Genomic DNA, 21,117 nt, shown 5'->3' with positions numbered 1-21,117 from the left:
GATCTCATGATTCATGGTGTGTTTGTACCAATCGAGTTGGACACTCCCTCACAATCTATTGCAATGCTATTACAGGTCGGACTCTATTATACACAGACTCGATTATATACAGACTCGATTATATGTGATTCGATTATATACAATTTCGGACTCGATTATATACAGTTTGAAATTTTTTTTTTGCATTTCAAACATGACTTATTTCAAGGAAAAATGTAATTATTCAACGTTCAGGTGAAATTTAAGTGGCTACCATGTGTACAGTGGGGTAAAAATTGTGATTTTTGAAGATTTTACTTGTGTTTTCACCAGGAATTGTATGCATTTGCAGCGAAATTAAGATAGATAGAAGTTGGGTGTCAAAGAACAAATTGAAGAGTGGTTAGAGAGCTTTTAATTAATAGAAACAACAATATTAATTATGACTTTTTAGAACAAAATTAATAATAACACATTAAAAATTACTAATTCCGAAGTTTTTCACTTCCAATATGTTATTTAAATTTGTGCTCCCGTGGCCGAGTGGTTAGCGTCAAACCTAACATGCCGGGGGTTCGGGTTCGATTCCCGTTCTGGTCGGGGAAATTTTTCTTCAAAGAAATTTCCTCTGACTTGCACTGTGGTCACGCGTATTCTAGAGCTTGCCACTCAGAATGCATTCAAGGCGTGTTATTTGGCATAGAAATCTCAACTAAGTACTAATGAAAATGACGCAAGTAATACTACGTTGAGACGGCGGAGTTCCTCTAGGGACGTTAGTGCCATATAAGAAGAAGAAGAAGATTTTTTTTTTATCTGTATTATAGTGATTTTCAACTCATTTGGCTGATTCGTCACTTTTTACTTCCATTTTTGGAAGAATGTCGGGAGTGAGAATTGAACTCGTGACATGCGTGAGAGGCATGGATGTTACCACTACGCCAGATCGCCTCCCATAAGAAGAAGATGTTATTTAAATCCACTTATTTAGATGTTTCACAACTATAACCTGTACTAAAAGTTCTATAACTGACTGACTGTTTCCATCCATACCAATCGTCCCGTTGCTGGGCCTCCGCCAGCGACATCAGAACATCCTGCACGTAGTTCACGGCACTTGGAGCGTATGCCGCATATTCCATATCGTACTCCTGATGCCAGGAAGGAGGGTGTCTTTCCCGATGTGGTCGTCGGATACTGCGTTGTCTTCCAGCCTTGGACCATCATTCTCATCCAATTCACGTCCATCATCAAAACATCCGAACTCTTCATCAGACTCTTTTGGACCAACTCCGTCTGCCTCTTCTGCAAAACCTCCACTCGCTGCCTCCACTGAATCACATCCGGCAGATTCTTTAACAGCTGCAGCATGGTCACATGACCCCATGACCAACCTCCACTTAAAAGTCATAAAAAATCAGATTTGATAATATTGTGCTCAAATGTGAGATTCAAGCACATTATAGCAAGAAAGGAAAAATATTACGAAACGGCTGAGGCATTTTAAATTGTTTGCCTGATGGTCAGCGATTCCCCACTGTGCTATGGGCAGCACAAATCCACAAAGGTCGAACAAACTCCGACCCCGTACGAAGTGTACTGTGTACAACTCTCTTTGGATGGAATAAAGAGAAAAAAAAAAGTTAGATAAGCGAGAATTGTTCATTCTTTTAATCATAAATTTACTTTACAAAAAAATACTTGTTTTCTCAATATCATTTTCTTATAAGAGTCGTGCACACTGCAGAGTGTCCACAGACAGAGTGCGCTGCTCGTATGAAAGCAACAGGTGATGATACCTCAGAGTTGCTGGTAGCAGTACAGGTGTGAAAAAGCTCTCTCATAGAGCATAACTTAATTTTACCACAGTATACTCTGACACAACGAGCCGGCCAATGACATCCCTTCGCCAGTGCTAACTCAATCAGTCCAGCGCAACTCTTTGAGAACACAAGTGGGGTGTCTTCACATCGTTCGTTCATCGGTTGGTGTTTTCTTCACTAATTAGCTCAACTGAACCGAGCCTATTATTGGCATTTGTGCATAAAAATTATCACGCAAATCGTTCAGTGTGCGGTGCAGTGTTGTGTGATTTTGAGCCATGATTGTGCTTCAATGGGTTTTTCATCTATTTCGTTCTCGTTGCATTTTACGGCCGGATGTGAATTGACAGCTATCTCTCAAGCGTGAAGCAAAAAAAATGAACCTTATTACCACTATCTTTTTGACGTTTGAAGCGAAAAAGGGGAAGTGTCGTAGTGAAAATACCTGTGCTCTCTCGTCGTTATTGTATTTAGTGTAGTGCTAGCAGAACGGGTACCTGCGTGGTTGTTCGTGTGATTGATATTTGTTCATTCATTCATTCCCTCACTCATTCATACGCAAACAGGTGCACCTGTTTGGGTTTTAGGATGGCATACGAACACATTGGCGTGCTGTTTGTTGAAAGCTTTCATGCGGATCTCGGCGCAGAACTTTTCCTCGTAGCATAGATGTTTTGATAAACACATATGCTCGGTGGGTGCCGCTGAAAACTGGTGTGATATTTTTATTTCTTAGTTCTCAGATTATTATGATGAAGAAATTTACGGCGATTTTCAATGAACTAGAAATAGTAAATATATTTTAATGTTACTCAGTTTATACGTTTTAACAGTTGATAACTTCAAAATACAAATAAAGTTCAATCTATGAGTTCTTATTACACAAGTTACCGGGATGAATGAATCTCCTAATCCTCAGCTTTGATCTTTGACCAATGCTTTATTGAACTGATCCGGTCATCTTTCGAGTTTGTAGAGACTGTCCTTGTGTTCGTAAGTTAGATATTCGTCAACGTGGTTCCCATGAACAAGTTGGGGTGTTAAGCAAATTAAACATGTTTTGGTGGGAGCTTTGTTGTAACTCACTGTTGTCAGTGTCGAAGAAAATCATTTTAACTTGCATGTAGAAATAATGCAAATAATATTACTTCGAGAAGGCGGTATTCCCTGGGATCTTAGTACCGTTCAAGAAGGAGATGTACACTCAATATCTTCCATATAGTTTAGGATTGCCGAAAACCCGATCCCTTCAATAAATAGATCTTAATTTTGAAAACAAGTCACAGGAATGTTGTGTCACCGCATTTTTTTTTTCTTTTTTTCCCTGTTGGGTGTGAACCCCTGCGTGAAGCTGATTCAAGCTGCTGAATCGACCGTTTTTTTGAGTTTAGAATTTTTGACTCGAGTTCAAGGGAATACCGATTCCAGTTGTTTTTTTTTGGGATCTCGGTATTCTCGCTGAACTGTCATGCCACCATCCCATTCAAAAATAATGTGTCTATGATCAGAAAAAGACGCCTCTTCGGAAACGTGCCAGTTATGAATCTTGTCAAGAATAACCGGGCTACACAGCGTTAGGTCTAAGACTTCGTGTCTGATTGCGTTTATGAATGTTGGTTCATTTTCTTTGTTAGCAATATCTATGTTGTTTGACGAGAAAAATTCTAAAAGACACTCACCTCGGTAGTTAATGTCGGTATGTGGGCAAACATTGTGTGATGAGCGTTGGCATCACATCCGATGATGAAGTCCTTGTTGATTTCCCTACAGTAGTTCACAAACGCCGCTACCTCTCGTGGGGGAACCTCAGGAACGTCGCCAGGAAAGTAAGCCGACGCAATTACGATGTCGGATCTTCCTTTGGCGGTTGGTACTTCCACTCTGATTGCCTCTGATGTCCCTTTGAGTGAACTCTGTAATAAGAAAGCATTTTATGTTTGCATTTACTAAGACAGCAGCTCTTGGAGAGTCAAGCTTGTCATCGTAAAACAACCTACATGAACCTGTTTGAATACTTAGTATTCTTCCTTTGTGAACCCAAAGCTCTTGGATAAGAGCTAGATCCACAGCGTCTTTTGTAAACCTCCTGTATAACACGCTCGACGCTGCTTTAGCGTGATGGAGGTTTATTTGCAAAACTTTAGTGTTCTGCATTAGGTTGGGTTGACCGATCCGGAGGTTTATTTGGGAAAATCAGAGCCCCATCTGTTTTGTTGAAATTATGGTCAGGTTTTTTGCTTGTTCCATTGTTCATGCTCGTTTTGGATCTGGCGTGATGGGGGGTTTGAAGAAACTCACCTTTTTCACTTGACGTAGTTGAAGTTCCTACCCTTTTTGCGATTGCTTTTAAGTTTGAACCACTTGGGCCAGGAACAGTCAGATTGTCAAGTTCCTTGTTTTCGGAGAAATTTCTCGAGGAAACTTCGATTTATCAGAAACCCTGCTGATGACTTTTCGAGCATTTTGTGGCTCCTCAAGTATGGAGTCACTGGGCTCTGAAGACTTCAGATTACCTGGGTTTTTGGAGTTATGAAGTTTCTCGTTTCTTGACAGCAGATCTCCTTCGAGCACACTGGACTTCTTTTGAGTTGTTGTTTGGCGCTGCTTTGGATCAGTTTTCCTCAGCTTAGTTTCGCCAAATCGGAAGTTTATTTTGAAGTGGTTGCTAACAAGTTGACGCATTGAAGCTTCGTCGACTGTTAGCGTCCAGTCCGCGTGGATTTCATTGGGATTGGATCTCTTGAGTTTTCGCCATTTATCGGTGGAGAGATTCTCGTTTTGGCTCTCAATGAGGCTTTTGAGTCTCTCGTCGCTGTATGTTGCACTTTGTGGAATAAAGGCATGAAGAATCTCTGGACGCGGAATATTTCTTGCGTCTAGAGCAACCAGTTTTATGTTATCCTCTAGGGTTACCATGGGAACCACTTTCTTCAACCATTCCGAAGTTTGATGGTCTTTACAAGAAAGGATTAGATAACCCGACTTATATGAGCAGTTTCACCGGTTCATTTCTTTGTTGCTCTATTGCAGTGAGTAGAGCATTCTGAATAGAATCTAGTTGAGCTGTAGTCAGTTCAGTGTTGGGATAGTTCTCCGGGAGAATACCAACTTTGATCTGCTCTAAGGCTTCTTTGAAGGACATTCCAGATTCGATAGTGGTTGTTGTGGTATTGTTTTGAAGAGTGTTATGTACAACTTTTTTTCTGCTCATTCTGCCCCGCTCTTTGTCGGGGGCAGAGATTTTGCTTCGATTTTTTAGGAATCAGTTTTTCATCACTACTAGGTAGCTCCGATCCTGACTCAGTGCTTTCAGCTGAGCTTCCTTTGAAGGAATCCCAGGTGCGACCAAGTTCTTCAGTTTTCTTCTCTGACCCTTGGTGAGGTTCTTTTTCCACGAAGAGTGGACCTCGACTGAATCTACAACTTTAGATTCAGTTTTTGTAGTGACGCTACATTCGTCACTATCAACCTCTAGCGACTCACAACGTGTCGGAGTATTGAGGATGGAAGAGGAGCATGACTGGACATCCACAAGCGCCCGGCAGCTGACGAAAGTCCGCTTTGACGTAGGTTTCGTCGTCCATTACCAGGCAATGCGGCTTCGTCAGCATTTCGGTGTACAGCTTCCGGGCTCGCGTCTTCCCCACCATGTTTTGCCTTTCGTCGCGGTTAGGAGCCTTCTGAACCTTGTATGTACGCAGGCCCTCCCGCTGCTTGGTCCGCTGGACGAATGAACTTGACAAATTCAGCTTATTGGCGACATCCCGGACCGAACTTCTCGGATCACGTCTAAACTGCTTAACTACGCGCTTGTGATCTTTTTCACTGACGGAGCATCCATTTTTGCCGTTCTTCACCTTCCGGTCGATGGTTAGGTACTCGAGTTATCGTTTTAGTACTCTGCTGACCGTGGATTGGACGATTCCCAGCATCTTACCGATGTCCCGATGTGACAACTCCGGATTCTCGAAATGAGTGTACAGGATTAATTCACGACGCTCTTTTACGTTCGACATTTTTCCAAATTTACGAAAAATTGACAGTGAAGCATGGCCAACGTGATCTTCACACTCTTATCTGATTATAAGCGAAAGCTGAAGATATAGTTCCTAAAAATAAAATTTCTACAGCGTTTTTTCCGTGATGCAATTTGATGTGACACACCCTTTATTATTGGGATCCGTCATTCACAGGCGGAGTTAATATACGATTTATTAGAGATCTACAAAAAACAAACGTCGGAAAATATTTGTGAGGTTATCATTACATTTATAATAACCACACGAATCACCATGCCTATATATGAGAATATTTATGTTTGTAGAATTAAAAACTATTGAATTGGCTTACAGTGGGAGTGAAATATAAATGTTGAAAATGAGTGGTGATTGATAGTTACGAGAATTTAAGAAACTGCTCCGATAGGCTTCGAACACCGGTTGTTGGATTATCAAGCATCAGCTATCTCGCACGACCATCTGAAACACAATGTTCGAGCAGTTAGAACTCGTACATATGATAGGAATGAGATGTAATTTGATACGTCATTCCTGGTTGCTGATTTCGCTTGTTTAACTGTGTAATAAGAAAAAAAGAAGTCATCCCAATCGAACAAACCAAATAATTAGTTTCGTGTTTTTGGAATGATAACCAAAGAAATTCATAAGAACGATCTCAATTCTAACGAACTTTTGATCATTTATTCTGAGAACAATTTGTTCCTTAGATGATTTCAGAATGTAGTTCAAATTGATTGTATACTATTTGTAAACCAACTTGGCAATCTCTCAAAGCCGAATAAACCAAGGTGAAATGAAACCTACATGTGATTCTTCATGAAAAACTATATATAACGTTGTATCCTAGGACCAACCGTTCTCGAAATATGACCAATTTCATAATAATAAAAATGTTTGTTCAATTTCTATACCCTGTCGAAACCTCAGTTGTAAGGTCCTACGGCATTATGAATTATCTATTAACATTATTATTGTTATAAATAATATTTCTAGGCTGACCAAATAGTTCAGGAATAAAAATAAGTTTTGTTATTTTTCGAAAAAAAATATTGAGTGGATAAAACGGAGTATAAAACAATAGTCTTGGACACCACCCTTCTAAATTTTTAAAATCTTGTTGCAACTATTCAAAATAACAATATTCATTTTTAAAAGATCAATTTTAATTACGACTGATATAAGGACGTATCCAATATAATTTATCTTTTTTCGAAATAATCTATCTCGATTGATTTGATGGGAAATCAATTAACTACAGCGCGGACTCGATTATATACAGTCTCGGATTTCACTTAATGGAAAGTGACGCAAACGGTCAAGGTTTGAGTTTTTTGAAAATCGAAAAATCATCCAATTTTAAGACATCTGACATCAAAATTTTTTCTTAAAAACCGTGATTTCCAGTGATTTTTTGTTTTTCAAAAAAACTCAAATTTTAACGTTTGTGACATCAGTCAATGAAGTCCGAATGAGCTAATATTATGCATAGGGTATATTATCGTGCAAATCAACATTCCGTAGCAAGTTCCGAATGAAAAATCGAGATAACTATTTTTATTGGCACCCAAAACCCAGAATGCCGATTTCTGACAAACAAATTTTTTTGATATGACACTAGATCTCGAGGTTTCATGTAATTGTTAGACATTTGGCATCAAAATTTTTTTTTTCGAAAACCCCGATTTCCTTTTCCTCCCCCCTTGGGTGATTTTTCGATTTTCAAAAAACTCAAACTTTGACCGCTTTGCGCCACTCTCCCTTAAGTCCGATTGAGCTGAAATTCGGCATAGGGTGTTTTGTCGAGGTGGTGAACATTTTGTATAGGGCAACTTTTTTTATGGTCGATTTTTTTCCATACATTCATTGGCATCCGATATGTCAGAGGTATTTTTGTGCATATCGGTTGCGTGACTTATGCGCCACGCTGCATATCTTCTTCTTCTTCAATGGCACTAACGTTCATAGAGGAACTTCGCCGTCTCAACGTAGTATTACTTGCGTCATTTTTATTAGTACTTAGTTGAGATTTCTATGTCAAATAACACGCCTTGAATGCATTCTGAGTGGCAAGTTCTAGAATACGCGTGATCACAGTGCAAGTCGGAGGAAATTTCTTTGACGAAAAATTCCCCCGACCAGAACGGGAATCGAACCCGGACACCCGGCATATTAGTTATGACGCTAACCACTCGGCCAAGGGAGCACATGCGCTGCATATAATCGAGTCAAAAAACCAAATTTTTTTTATTCGTTTTTTATGCATATATTTTTCGTTATTTGAATTTAAAAGAAGAATCTAAATTGTGATTCATTCCCTTAAAGTCAGAAAACACCATTCTCAGATAAAAAAATAAATTTATTTAAAATCTCTTAGGAGGTGATCATATTTGATGAAAAAAATCCTTCTACGCATTTGTTCGAATTTCAACAATGGCAGAGTTATAGAACTTTTTTTCGGACTCGAGCTGGCTCTACATTCAAAAGTACGCTACGAAAGACGATTCTGTTGCTTCCATTTGAAAGATGACAAAATTTAGTACAGGATATACATTTAATTTAGTGGATTTAAATAACATTTTGGGAGCGGAAACTTGAGAGTTAGGATTTTTTTATGTGTTATTAATCATTTTATCCTAAAAATTTATATTAAACATGATTGTTTCTATCAATCAAATTAAAGTCATCTATACGCTCTACAATTTGTTTTTTGTTGGGTGTCAAATCTTTCTTAATTTCGCTACAATATCGATATAAACAATTCTCTCTGTGTTGAGTGTGATGAGATGAACACTTCTAAAATGCCCAAGAAAAGGCAATGATCTTAAGAAAGCCTAAATTATGAACGATCAATATGATGACAGTAAACTCAAGCAATGAGAAATGCAACATCTACTTGAGAATTCAATTTTTTTCGTTCAAAAACGGTGATTTCTAAAACCGAACACAAATCATGATCATTCTTTGGACAAGCAATAAGCAATAAGCGTTTGAAATTGGACATTTTCCATGATGCGATCGATTTTCTTGTTTCAATTGGAACCCACAATATTTACCCGAAATACGTAATCCTACGTCAATATACTTTGTTCATTAGAGATGTCCACATATTCAACGATACTGTTTTCGTAACGTTCACTAGCGATTTTCGCAACACATTCTGGTTGATCAATTAAACCAACCTGTCCCTCAGTACAGCTAAAAAGCTCACATCTCGCAGCATATAGCAGCGTCTGGCCCTGAGGTGAGGTGACGAAAGCTTCGGCGTCGCGTTTGTGGTAGTGAAAACTTGCGCCCTCGAGAGCGAGAGCATAAGATTGGTGTGGTTTACTGCGATACTTCGGTGGAGTTCAGTGGCTGCCAGTGCAACCAGTCTGAGTTTAACGTTGCTGCGTTGCGTACACGTAGGCCGGATGAATGCATTACTTCCTGCTGCTGCTGCTCCCAAAGAAGTTGAATATCGATAGTGGAGCTGTTCGCCTTTAGCTGCGGCACATTCACAAGAACAGTGTTGGTTCACCCCATTTTCCCCCGAAGCTGAGTGGAAAAAGGGGGTTACATTTTGTGTGATCGCCAGCGCAATTGACGAAACTGCAGATTCTAGTCGAACGGTGGAAAAGTGACAACGTGAGTGTGTGATGATAGCCAAAGTGATCGTGGCCAATGGAATAGGAAAAATATATGATCGTTGGGAAAAAAATATTTTCTATACCAGTTTTTTTCTGCTTTGAGTGTGTGTGAGTGTAATTAACGGCATTTTATCTTCAGAAATAAAGTTCAACAGTGAAACATAAGAGGTGGAGAAAGAGTTAAGTGTAGAAAGTCAAGATACCTCGAGTCAGCACAAAAAAAGTGAAAAAGTAATAAAAAGATCTGAAAGAAGCTGAGGCAGTCACCTAAAAGGCAGTGATTTAACCCTTGACAATTCTGATGGAATACTGAAAAATTGGATTACAATCACGCGTATCCCAGTGTCCCCTTCGAAAGTTGTGGAATTCGGCCCATTTTTTCTCTCTCTCGGAAGGTGCCGCTCCCATCGTCTGGTGTTCATCAAGGGAACTAAGCGGAACAAACCCGAACCGTGCGCAGTCATCCACTCAATCGGTAAGTTTGCACTGCGAAAACTAGTGGATCCGCACAAATTTGCTCCGGCACTCGGCTAAATTGAATTTATAAATTCCATATACTGCTGAACCGTATTCTTCCTGCACACATTCGGACCTGTTCACAGTTGAGACACGCATTCAGAGTGTGTTTCGAAATAAAAAAAACCCTTGAGAAGATACTGCCTCTTGTTTACGGTTGGAATTTCAGCCTAACTTCGACGTCGTTCCATCAACCGATTGGAACCGGACCAGCCAGACACATACGTGGAACGTTTTTCTCTGCTACATTATTTTACGCTTCTGCAGTTAGCCAGACTCGGGAAGGAAGACTGGCGCTCATTATATTGTCGGGCTTTGGTTCGCACCTGTGGAATAGATCACCTGCTGCCGTGGGTGTGGTGCAGTGCGTGGCTTATGTGTCACTTCGTTGGTTCTCGCCGAAGAGAGTTTTTTTTCACGCACCGCTGACTCGGGCAAATTTATTCCATATCTACTGGGTACAGAAAAATGGGAATTTTTCAATATGTAAACAACCGAGCGGCGTAAGTGTCCGAAAATTGTCACGGAATTATGATTACAAGTTTTGAACAACAAGCACGTTCACGGCGGTGGAAGGAAGTAGATAGCCTTTCGAGCAGCAAATGGTGCCGGATTATGAACGTGACCATGTCATATTACAGTACGGTTCATGTAAACAGGAATCCACAGACAAGGTTTCGTACGCATGGAAAGCCATAACTGACGTCTAGTTTCTAGTATTTTTTCTCTCTCTATTCGGAGTTTATGTTTTATGTGTCTGCCCTTCTACTGTTTATTGCAGGGATGACACATTGAACGAAGTTTTTGCAATGTTATTAGGTGTGAATAGCTCAGTATGAAAAGTTTTCTGAATTCATTCTCAATTCAACTTATTGCATATGCCCAAATAAAATATTTTAAAAAATAAATATTTTTGTTGTATTAAAACTGTATAATTGATATGTTGTAAAAGTCAAATTCAAACATTTACCCGATGAATCCGATAAAAAAAAGTATATATGGTAAACAACTGGACTGAAAGACAATAAAACCGGTCGAATTATCCATCGATTATGATTCACATACTCTATCAACAATGGAATAAATATCCTATGTAATAGAGCATCAAATTTTATGTTAGTGAACGAAATATTTTAAACATGAAGTGTGTCTGACAATGATTCAATATAATCATAATGAGAGTTTCGGAGATATATACAAACAATCTCTAAATTTCGATTGAATAAGGGCTTGGACTGCGTGTTTTGAATGATAAAATAACATCAAGGTTTGAATTGAAGAGAACTTCATACTGTACATTCGAAGATACTGATAATAACAAATGATTCCTTCAAGTTATTCAACATGTTATTGGTGCTGTAAGCATAAACAGCAAGCTTGAATTGCCCACGACACTTTTAGTGTTAGTATTGGTATGGATTGGTATGGGAAGGTATAGATTTTGTATAGTGAAGATTACAGATTTTCCGCTTGAGTTGTTATAGACTGTACATTTCGTAATTGCTCTTCTTGATTGACCTGAACCAGCGAATCATTGTGAAAGTTTCGGAGATTCGAACTTTAAATAGTCAATAGGGATGTCGGCGAAGGGGTCAGTCATCAGAGGAAGGGAAGGAATGTTTGTATTTTCGATGTATTCTCGACCAGAAGGCTATAGCGTGATTCCCCTGTGATTATCATGGAAGGGTAATTGTTAGTGGGTGTATAGTACAGATTACAGATTTTTGTCAAAGTACGGATAGGTCAAGATTTTCTGATTGTTTTATAATATCGTTTTTTGAAATCACTAATGAAGTGACATAAATGAAGATAGAATAAAACATCCCAGATTTTTCTCCCATCCTACATGAATCAAAGCAATCGTCAGGCAATTTTATTGTAACAGCATAAACTTCTTCTCTTTCTTCTTCTTAAATGGCACCTATGCTCCTAGAGGAACTTCGCCGTCTCAACGTAGTATTATTTGTGTCATTTTTTCATTAGTACTTAGTCGAGGTTTCTATGCCAAATAACAATCTTTGAATGCATTCTAAGTGGCAAGCTCTAGAATACGCGTGAGCACAGTGCAAGTTGGATGGAATTTATTTGACGAAAAATTCCCCCAATCTGAACGGGAATCGAACCCGAACCCCCGGCATGTTAGGTGTGACGCTAACCACTCAGCCACTAATAACATAAATACTATGCTTCAAAATCGGCTCAACAATAATAAAACAATCTTGGATTCTCAACGTTTGATTACAACGCTTTATCAACGAATTGTATGCATTATAAGTTCAGCAATGCATCGTCAAACAAACTAGTAATTTGAGGTTTGAGTATTATTTGTTCATACTAATAAAACAACCTATGCAGCAAATATGTTTATACAGATACGGATGTATCTGTATACAGATGTGATACAGACTACAAGATGAAATGGTTATCGGGTAGCCGGCTTATCCGGCCAATATTTGTTATCCAGCCGGATACCGAATATTAGAAAAAATCCATAATTTCTCATTAGGGGGGACCCCGGTCTGGAAAATCTTAAAAATCGAAGTTGTTTTTATTGCATTTTTGGGAAGCCTATCTCCTCAGAAATTTTGTCCTAAAAGCATTTTTAGATATTTGATTTCGTTGGAAAGGTACATACAACAGTATGAGGTCACCTCAAGGGATATAAAATTGCTGTACGAATTTTTGAACGCGTTTCTCTGAAAACCATGTTTTTTCAACTGGTTGTATCGAGATCTAAGGATCTATTCGACTGAATTTTTTTATCAGCATGTAAAAGTAAATTATCTAAAGCGTTATATAGCCGTTTTTTGATATCTCATTTTTATGATGTTTTATGAACTTCTAAACAGTGATTTTTCATGAAAAATAACTCATTTTCAACAAAAATGGTCGCCATTTTGGCAATTTTTCGAATTTTCAAAAATCCCCATGTAACGTTTTAGGTATTGTCCTAAAGTTTCAAAATGTTGATTGGAATTCGGTCTGCAACACCTCCGTTGCTTCAGAACCGACACCGCCAGCAAGGTACCAATTTTAAGACAGCATCTACGCATCCAGCTGTCAACAGCGTAATAAACATTATTCGTGCAATCAAAAAATTCCAATTCCTTAAATAATAATCAAAATACCCAAACACTTTACTTTATTCCTATCATCCGAAAAAAATCACTAAAATTCATTATTTTTCGACCTTCCAGACAAGGGTCCCTCCTTAACACAAGATAAACCATATTTTTTTTGCATAATTAAGTTAATATTAATTATGCTATCCGCATAACAGTCGATTTTGTTAGCAAGGGGATTTTTTTCATGAACGCGACGCTGACTATCATTTTCATTTACCACTTCGTTGAAACTGTCTCAAAAGGCGTCGTAAGCTTCGCGTATAAGGTTAAATTCAGTTTAGTCTCTTTTGCTCCGTTTAATTTGATTTGTGGTGAATGAAGCCGCTCGGAAACGGGACTATTGAAACTCAACCTCAACTTGACGGAAGCTTATGGGATATGGGATCAAGTGGGAGTCCACGAGGCAGCAAGATGACAAGGTTGATACAACCTATTGGAAGCAACCTAATATGTTATAATTTTTTGTAAAAAAAAATTGTGAAATTTTCATAATCAATTCATTTCAATAATTCAATTATCAGTTAAAAGATGTGTTTACAAAAGATAAAATATGTTGCATGGATCGTTTTATATGTGTAGGCAAATAGAAATGTGTATTCGTTATGCGTTTGTGTTTTACTACACTTTCGTATTGATGACAATAGATGTTATGTTGTTTGATAAGCTATCCCTGTTAGTAAATTACAGTGTATTCAATAGTTTTATATAACAATTATTGAGTTCATGTCGAACAGTATATATTGTTTAGTATTAAATATTTTTTCCAATAAATTTTACTATAATAACTAAAATAATTGAAATCAAAACTCAATTAGTCGTTATAAAGGAACATTGTCGTGTTTGAATTCAAAGTTCAATATTTTAATTTGAAAAATACTTGGAGAATTTTCGAAAACCAAATTCAAAATAAATGCATTACGAGCACATATTCCTATTTGCCTATACATATTAACACTAAACCTACCACGAGGGGTCAAATGACCAATTTTAAGCGTTTAGTTAAAATTTTCTTTCAAATTACATTGTCACAACATAATTTGCCTACACCACTTTTTATAAAACATACATCGAATGTATTTTTCAGTGTTCACTCCTCTCTTGTTATTTTTTTATTGAGAAATACATGTAATCTGCCCTAACTACCGCAACGGGTCACCCGTGCAAACATTCCTTTGATATCAGAAAGATTTGTATATGTGGTTGTGATACAAAACCATTGCATTACACATTTTTGCTATTACTTTATATATTTTGTTGTATTGATGAATGAATAGTGAATGATTAGAATTAACTGTATTGCTGACTATCCAAGCGAGCTAATAGTAACCATTCCACGCTACAGTGCTATTTTGCGTGTCAAAAATTGTAATCTCATTATTTTGCTAACAATTGTTATCTTAAAAATGTTGTAATATGCAGGAGATATATGGTATGTCTCAACAAGTTTCTCAACAAAACTATATAAATCGTAATGATCGTTCACTAACTATTCATGAAGGGTCTCTTGACCCGCTGTGGTAGGAATAGGTATACACGAAACATCGGTAGGTGTAGTGTTAATCAACTCATGGAACATATTCATACTCATATAACATATCATTTGATCGAAAGGCATATTTACGCATTTTTCTAACGAATCATCTAATTTTATAAGTTTTTTTTTTGTCTATTTCTGTAGTCAATTTATATATTACATAACCTCTAACCTCCTATCTTTCCACGCTTATAATCTTTTATTTAAACCGATTACCGTTACCTATTATTCATAGAAGCTTAATTTGTGGACAGGTTTACCAGACATCAAAATTCGTTTAGAAAAGTGTAAACTATTACATAGTTGAACAAATTATTTACTATGATTCCTTGTTGTGGTGAGAGCAGATATACGACCGCAAAGAGTTAAATGTGTTTTATTGTTTACATGCTTTAGATTCGTTTAAACTTCAATGACATCAGAATGAATCCTATGAATATGAATTCCGACATGAATCGATATATTAAAAAAAATGAATGAAAAAATCTGAAATATATTCCATTGCCGAACAAGAATATCTCTTTCAAGCAAAAATAATATTTTTAATTCACTATAACAGTTTCCTTGGGGGGTCTTCGTGGCCACCTGGTTACGCGTTCGCTTACGAAGCGATCGATCGTGAGCTCAAACTATGGGCCCTCAATTGACCATCTTTGTGTTATTATAGAATAACTACGTCCACGCAACAATCATCAACGATGGAGAACGATCCACGGTCGAAATAAGATCGATTCATCCATACAACTGCTCTGCTCTGCAAGACACATCGGGCTGCTTTTCTATAAATAACCCAACAATGATCAATATCAACTGTCTTCGCTGTCCGGTCTGCTGAACAATGGAAGAACAGAAAGAATACCCTTACGCCTAAATGGCTACTACTGTGTAATTTACCATAATGTAATGGAACAGAAAACTTAACGCCTAAATGGGTACTACTAACTACTGTGTAATATACAATTTATAGAAACATAACATATGTACATGTACACGATTAAAACCCGGCTCTGTTGCAGCTAAAATGCCAATGAGCCTAATAAATAAATAATATAAATGGGATAAAAAAAACAGTTTCCTTGTATTTTTCATGTGCGAAGATACGTGGTATTATTGAGATTTTCAGTTTTAAATAACTGTGCTACACATTGAAAAACCGTGCAAAGATATTAACTGGCAACTCTGGTTCATTCAATGGAGTCATTAAAAAAAAGTTTAGTGATCAATCCGCTATGTTAAATGTACGGTGTCGACATTAGTGTTTATGAGACAAATTACTCTCCATTAGATTGGCTGGACCGGAGGCAGTTCTAAATCGAAAAATATTCATTCAAACATTTTTACTTGGTATTATATGGTCGGTGCTAAGTCAGATCGAGTTTTTCTAGTTATTGATTGCATTACGTTAAGCATTTCGTAATCTTCTTTTTCTTGAATGGCGTTAACGTTCCCTGTGGAACTTTTGCCGTCTCAACGTATGCATTAACTAGCGTCATTTATAAATACTTAGTTGAGATTTCTTAAGCCAAATAACACATCTTGAAAGTATTCCGAGGGGCAAGCTCTAGAATACGCGTGACTACAGTGCAAGTCGAAGGAAATTTCTTTGACGAAAAAATCCCCCGGCCAGAACGGGAATAGAACCCGAACACCCGACATGATAATGTGAGATGCTAACCACTCGGCCACGGGTACACCCCATCGATTTCGTAATCTACATATCACATTTATCAGATTTGGAAAATCACGCGTACAGCAGGAATAACGTATTGAAATTGATTTGATTGATCAACAAAAACGTCTTATAGCACAAAATTTCAAGTTCGTTTTTCTTGATATAATTAAAATGTCACATGGTCCGGTCGGATTTAACACCGACCATATAATAAACACCTAGTGCTGACCATAATCTGATTTTTTATTGAATATTTTTTCTGGTATTCCTAAAAATCTGGTTATTATGATATGATATTATCTTATAATACAATTTTCGTTCAACATTGTTTCACCACTAGTGAACGAAATGTGATTTCTAATTACATTGATTGCATAAACAGAAAAGTTATTTTTTTATTCATAATTTCGGATTGAAGTTGAGCTCAAGTTTGACAACTGAGGTAAGGACTACTTGAGGTTGAGTTTCAATTGACCCGTGTGTGGTTGGCCTACCTGTACCCTCTCTCAGATTATCATCCCTGTAGACAATTTTTCAATATTGATATTGATTAATGTTCTGTGCTTATTTGAATTCGTAGTAGTTATTCTTACTTAACTATTATTAAAATTATTTCAATATACCAACGAACATTTCATCACTGTATAAAATCCTATAAAATAGAAAATCCTTAACAGGAAAAGATCTGTTCAATATTCCTTGCAGAGAACTTGATACTCTATTAAGGGATATTCATTCTATGCAGAAAATTTTATCATAGTTCATTATTTTTATGTAAAAAATGTGTAAAGAATCACATATACAGGAGTATATATGTGATTCTTTATTTGCTCCATGCACACATGCAGTTCGTCTCAGTTTGGTATCCGCAAATAAAGAGCCGAATATCCGGCTGTGGTCGAGTGGCTAGCGTCTGTTTGTATTTCTGAGTATTTTGACAAGTCTTGTATTTTTCATATGTGGCTATGGGGTTAGATCAGCTATACTCAACCTGCGGCCCGCGGTCCACATGTGGCCCGGCGAGCTCTTCTGGTAGGCCCATTTGGTGTTACATTGTTTTGAACTATTTTTGTGTGTGTAACAATAACGAGAACCTAAGAAATAATTATCTTTTTACGTAGGACTACGTCTTTCAATAATGGTGCCATATCAGAAAACGATTTCATGAAATATAAATAGCAAATATCGCGTTCGTACTACCGACAATGTGTTTTCTCTAGTATTTCAATATAAGCTCCGCTTTTTTTCAATTTATTGAATATAAACAAGCTATTCGCCATTTCACAGCTTTTATGATTCATCAGTCATCCAGTTAAGGCTAGCGGCAAGACGGCAGCGAGATTTTCCAAATGATATTTCTCAAGGCCGAGAGCTTAGTTTAGTATCCAAATTGGCATTTTTCAAGGCTACAGGTGAATGAGCTGATAAATTTTAAAGTCTTTACAATTAAAACCATGATCATTATTGTTCAAGTTACCGACTTTCTCCTGCTAGCAGACATCTTTCTCAATGCTGATGTCGAGACTGTTTACAAAGGAAGAACGGACGATAGATATCGCAAAAAGTGGTGCAATTTTGTTCGGTGGAGAAACCGTTTCGATTTTCATGCCGTCTGGTAGAAAGTGCTGCTGTATTTGTGCACCACATCATTTCTGCATCTGTACTGGGTGGTAAGATTCAAATTTCGAAAACGAGAGCGTTAAGTTTGGGGTGCAAGGAGTTGATCGTTAATATCTCTTTGCCAAACGAACGAAGTGGTACGCCAATCACTTTCGAAATATAAAAGGTGTAGGAGTGATGTTTGTTACTTATTGACCCAAAAATGATTTCCCATAGCTAAACATTTTTCAAACTAGTTTCGAAAACCTGTCAAAATAACAAACATTTATAAATATGCTTGAAAGTCCATCGAAGTCAATATGGTTGGTGCATGTCGTCGATTTTTCCACATTACCACGTAGGTTTTCAAACCGTCCACATGGAAATCGATGTGGTAATGCAATGTAGGGCTGTTTTACATGACTACGCCATATACGTAGCTATTGGTGGTAGAATAAAGAGGAGATCATAAACATGAACCTGTATCCTTCTCGGTCTGGGCCGTGAATGTGGCAAAGCATGTGAAAAGGGTTAATGCTCTCTCATATTGCTGTTATATTGCTATCGAATGTATATTATACAAATGCTGTAAATGAGCTGCGTTCTTCAGTGGAGATCTGAATGTGAAAATTTGTTTCGCAACGGTTGCTTTGGCGCCGATTCGATTCGGATTATCTATTGCCGCATTCTTTGGACGTTGTTTTTGGGAGGAAATGTTATTTTGCTAACAATTGCTACTGGAAACTACTTGAATATTCAGTATTTCCGTGTACAGTGTCGCTCTTGACAACGAGCTGTCTACAGTACATGTTCATTCTGAGATTTTACTTGGAAATCTGCACAAATTGACGTTCTATTGCTTCGCGAAATGCTCACTCAGTAAATGAATTCATTCATCAGTCCTTGTTAGTGCTACAAAAAGTTTATACTAACGAGTTACATTCTTGAATTTCTGGCTTGGCTTGGACACCATACTTCCTTATTTTTTTTGCGGCCCGCGACACCATGACTGACACGTGTTGGTGGCCCCTCTGAAAAAAAAGGTTGAGTACCGCTGGGTTAGATTGAACATTTGATAAGTTATACCCGAAGGCTGTGTCTCCAACAGTTTCCACTAGAAAGCACATAATCGGTAAGCATAAACGTTTCGTAGAGGTCAATTACGAGTCAAGACGCTGCCGAACTCTGCGACGTCGTCTTGTAATGGACGGTGCTTAGCGCTTCACTAGGGGTCCATTCCGTCGCAACCAGCTGTCCCGACTTTTTTCCCTTTGAAACTATTCTCAAGAGTCATCAGTGAACTCTTACGATGACTTAAATATCTCGTTGAGCCATTTACCGATGGAACAAATCGTGGAAATGCTGGCACTACCATGATGCTAGCCTGATTCTGACCTTAGGGTGGTCAGCGAATACCGGAAATGTTCCGGATGTTATGCCAAAAGTTGTATTTATTCAACGTTTGTATTGTCCGTAGTATGAAGTTTTATTTACATTCTTATGATATTCAGAGACTATTTTCTTAAAATTAGGAATTACTATTTTTTACTGTTACTCGTAGAGCCAAAATCTGCTGAGAAACGATCAAAATACAGCCATTTCAGTATCTGAAAATAAAACAATGGTTCATAAAATTTTATACTAGGAGGAAATACACGTGATGGGAAAAACAGTTTTGAAAATATCCTGAAAATTCTAAATATCTTTGAAGTCTGCTAGCCATCTTAAAATTCGAAACGGGCTGATAATAAATAAATTTTCCTGGCAAACACAACTAGGTTTCGTCCTGTTAGAGCGATGTGTAGAACATTGCATGAAATAACATGGCTTTGTCTCCGGTTTCTGAAAAAAACTTGTTTGATGCTTCCCAATTATAAAATTATCAAAAACGTGGAAAAAATCACATTTAATTTCAAGTTATTTGCACTTCAACGATGACAACTCATGTCTAATTAAGGCTTATCACAATTGAAAAATCTTTATTTCATCGGTCTGTTCAGAATAGAAAACTTTTCTTTGTCACTCAAAACAATCAATACTTTAGTAGCCTTGCATTTCACTCGTTTTTGGTTTTCATTTCATTTTTTGGTTGATTTTTTTTTAGCCGGTGAGAAAAAGTATATTGGCGAAACAAAATTCACGACGCCGTAGCCTCCATAATTATCTCATTTATTGTCTATTCATCTTCGGTTCGAACCTTGCAACCATCATTGGGTGAAATGCATGAATGCAGCGACAAATGATCTCAACCTGTTCGTTTCATCTCATATATGGTGATGCTGTTATCCTTCGCGTATATAACACCAACACTGAAGAGAAATAGATTTCGAATTGGTGTATTAAATTCAAAAGAAATGAATTCGAATCAATGACGTCAACGATCGACGAGCCTAAAAATAAACATGAGACGGTCGAAAGCCGCATCAGCATTCGAGAATTCAAGGAATGCCGTTTCTTATTATGCGTCCCTCGTTCCAATCTCGTAGATATTGCCACAGGAAAACAGACAGGTGTATGCGGTCACATCAGACAAGACAACTCACTTTTCTCTTTGGTCAACGAAATGCATTTTCAGCTGCAGGAAGAAGACGAAAGGCGTAATCCGCACAATGGGTATTATTGAGTGGGTAGATGACGCAGGTGGGAGTGGAGGTAAAACCTTTTACAAGTGGCGGATTTTCGTGGACATTTTTGGGGTTCACAAAACGTGTGTGTGTATAACACACGCTGTTATAGTTGACGGTTACCAGGTTATATCGCACGGCTATGTGTTCGATACTGACCGGTTTTTTGGACTAGACAGCAAGTTTTGCTTATTAGGTGTTGTGACTAAAGATAAGTTTAGTCCGCGAAATTTTTTACTAATTTTTACCAATAGAGGAATTGCATGCCAAATCGACTGACCGTTGGCAGCACAATCTCACATTGCAGTGAAACTTTGAGAACTATTGGCCATTTAAGCAATTTTGCATATTTGAAATATACAAAAAATCTAAACGACGTTTTGAAAGGGTCCAAATTTTATTTTCAAATAATTGACAAAAATTTGTATTTCAAAAACATTAAGACATTATAATGTTTGGTCAAAGCCAAATTTAAAAAAAAAGTACAAGTTTCTGGGCCTAGAGGTACGGATGGGAACTTGACGTAGGACTTTGAGGACAATATTTATTTTATATTTGAAATATGACTTATTTCAAGCGAAAATGAAATATTTCAACGTT

General features: G+C 37.6%; 1 protein-coding gene across 5 annotated transcripts in view; it reads left to right on the top strand.

Moving 5' to 3' along the window:
- The first annotated feature begins 1,911 nt into the window (after positions 1-1,911).
- The window catches only part of LOC129775903 (myosin-VIIa), an 84,786-nt gene continuing 65,580 nt past the window's right edge, over positions 1,912-21,117 (top strand). The window contains exons 1-2 of one of the 5 annotated variants that reach the window (XM_055781128.1): positions 1,912-1,963; positions 9,587-9,922. The gene's annotated coding sequence lies outside the window, so the exon portion shown is untranslated. Of the gene's footprint in view, positions 1,964-9,171; positions 9,923-21,117 lie in introns of those variants that run through there. The other 4 variants (XM_055781130.1, XM_055781129.1, XM_055781131.1 and 1 more) reach the window with 4 other exon arrangements.

Source organism: Toxorhynchites rutilus, chromosome 3, assembly GCF_029784135.1.
Source record: "Toxorhynchites rutilus septentrionalis strain SRP chromosome 3, ASM2978413v1, whole genome shotgun sequence".
In the NCBI taxonomy this organism is placed as follows: Eukaryota; Metazoa; Arthropoda; class Insecta; order Diptera; family Culicidae; genus Toxorhynchites; species Toxorhynchites rutilus.
The sequence above is the reverse complement of the archived record's forward strand: the minus strand, read 5'-3'. Positions and strand labels throughout refer to the sequence as shown.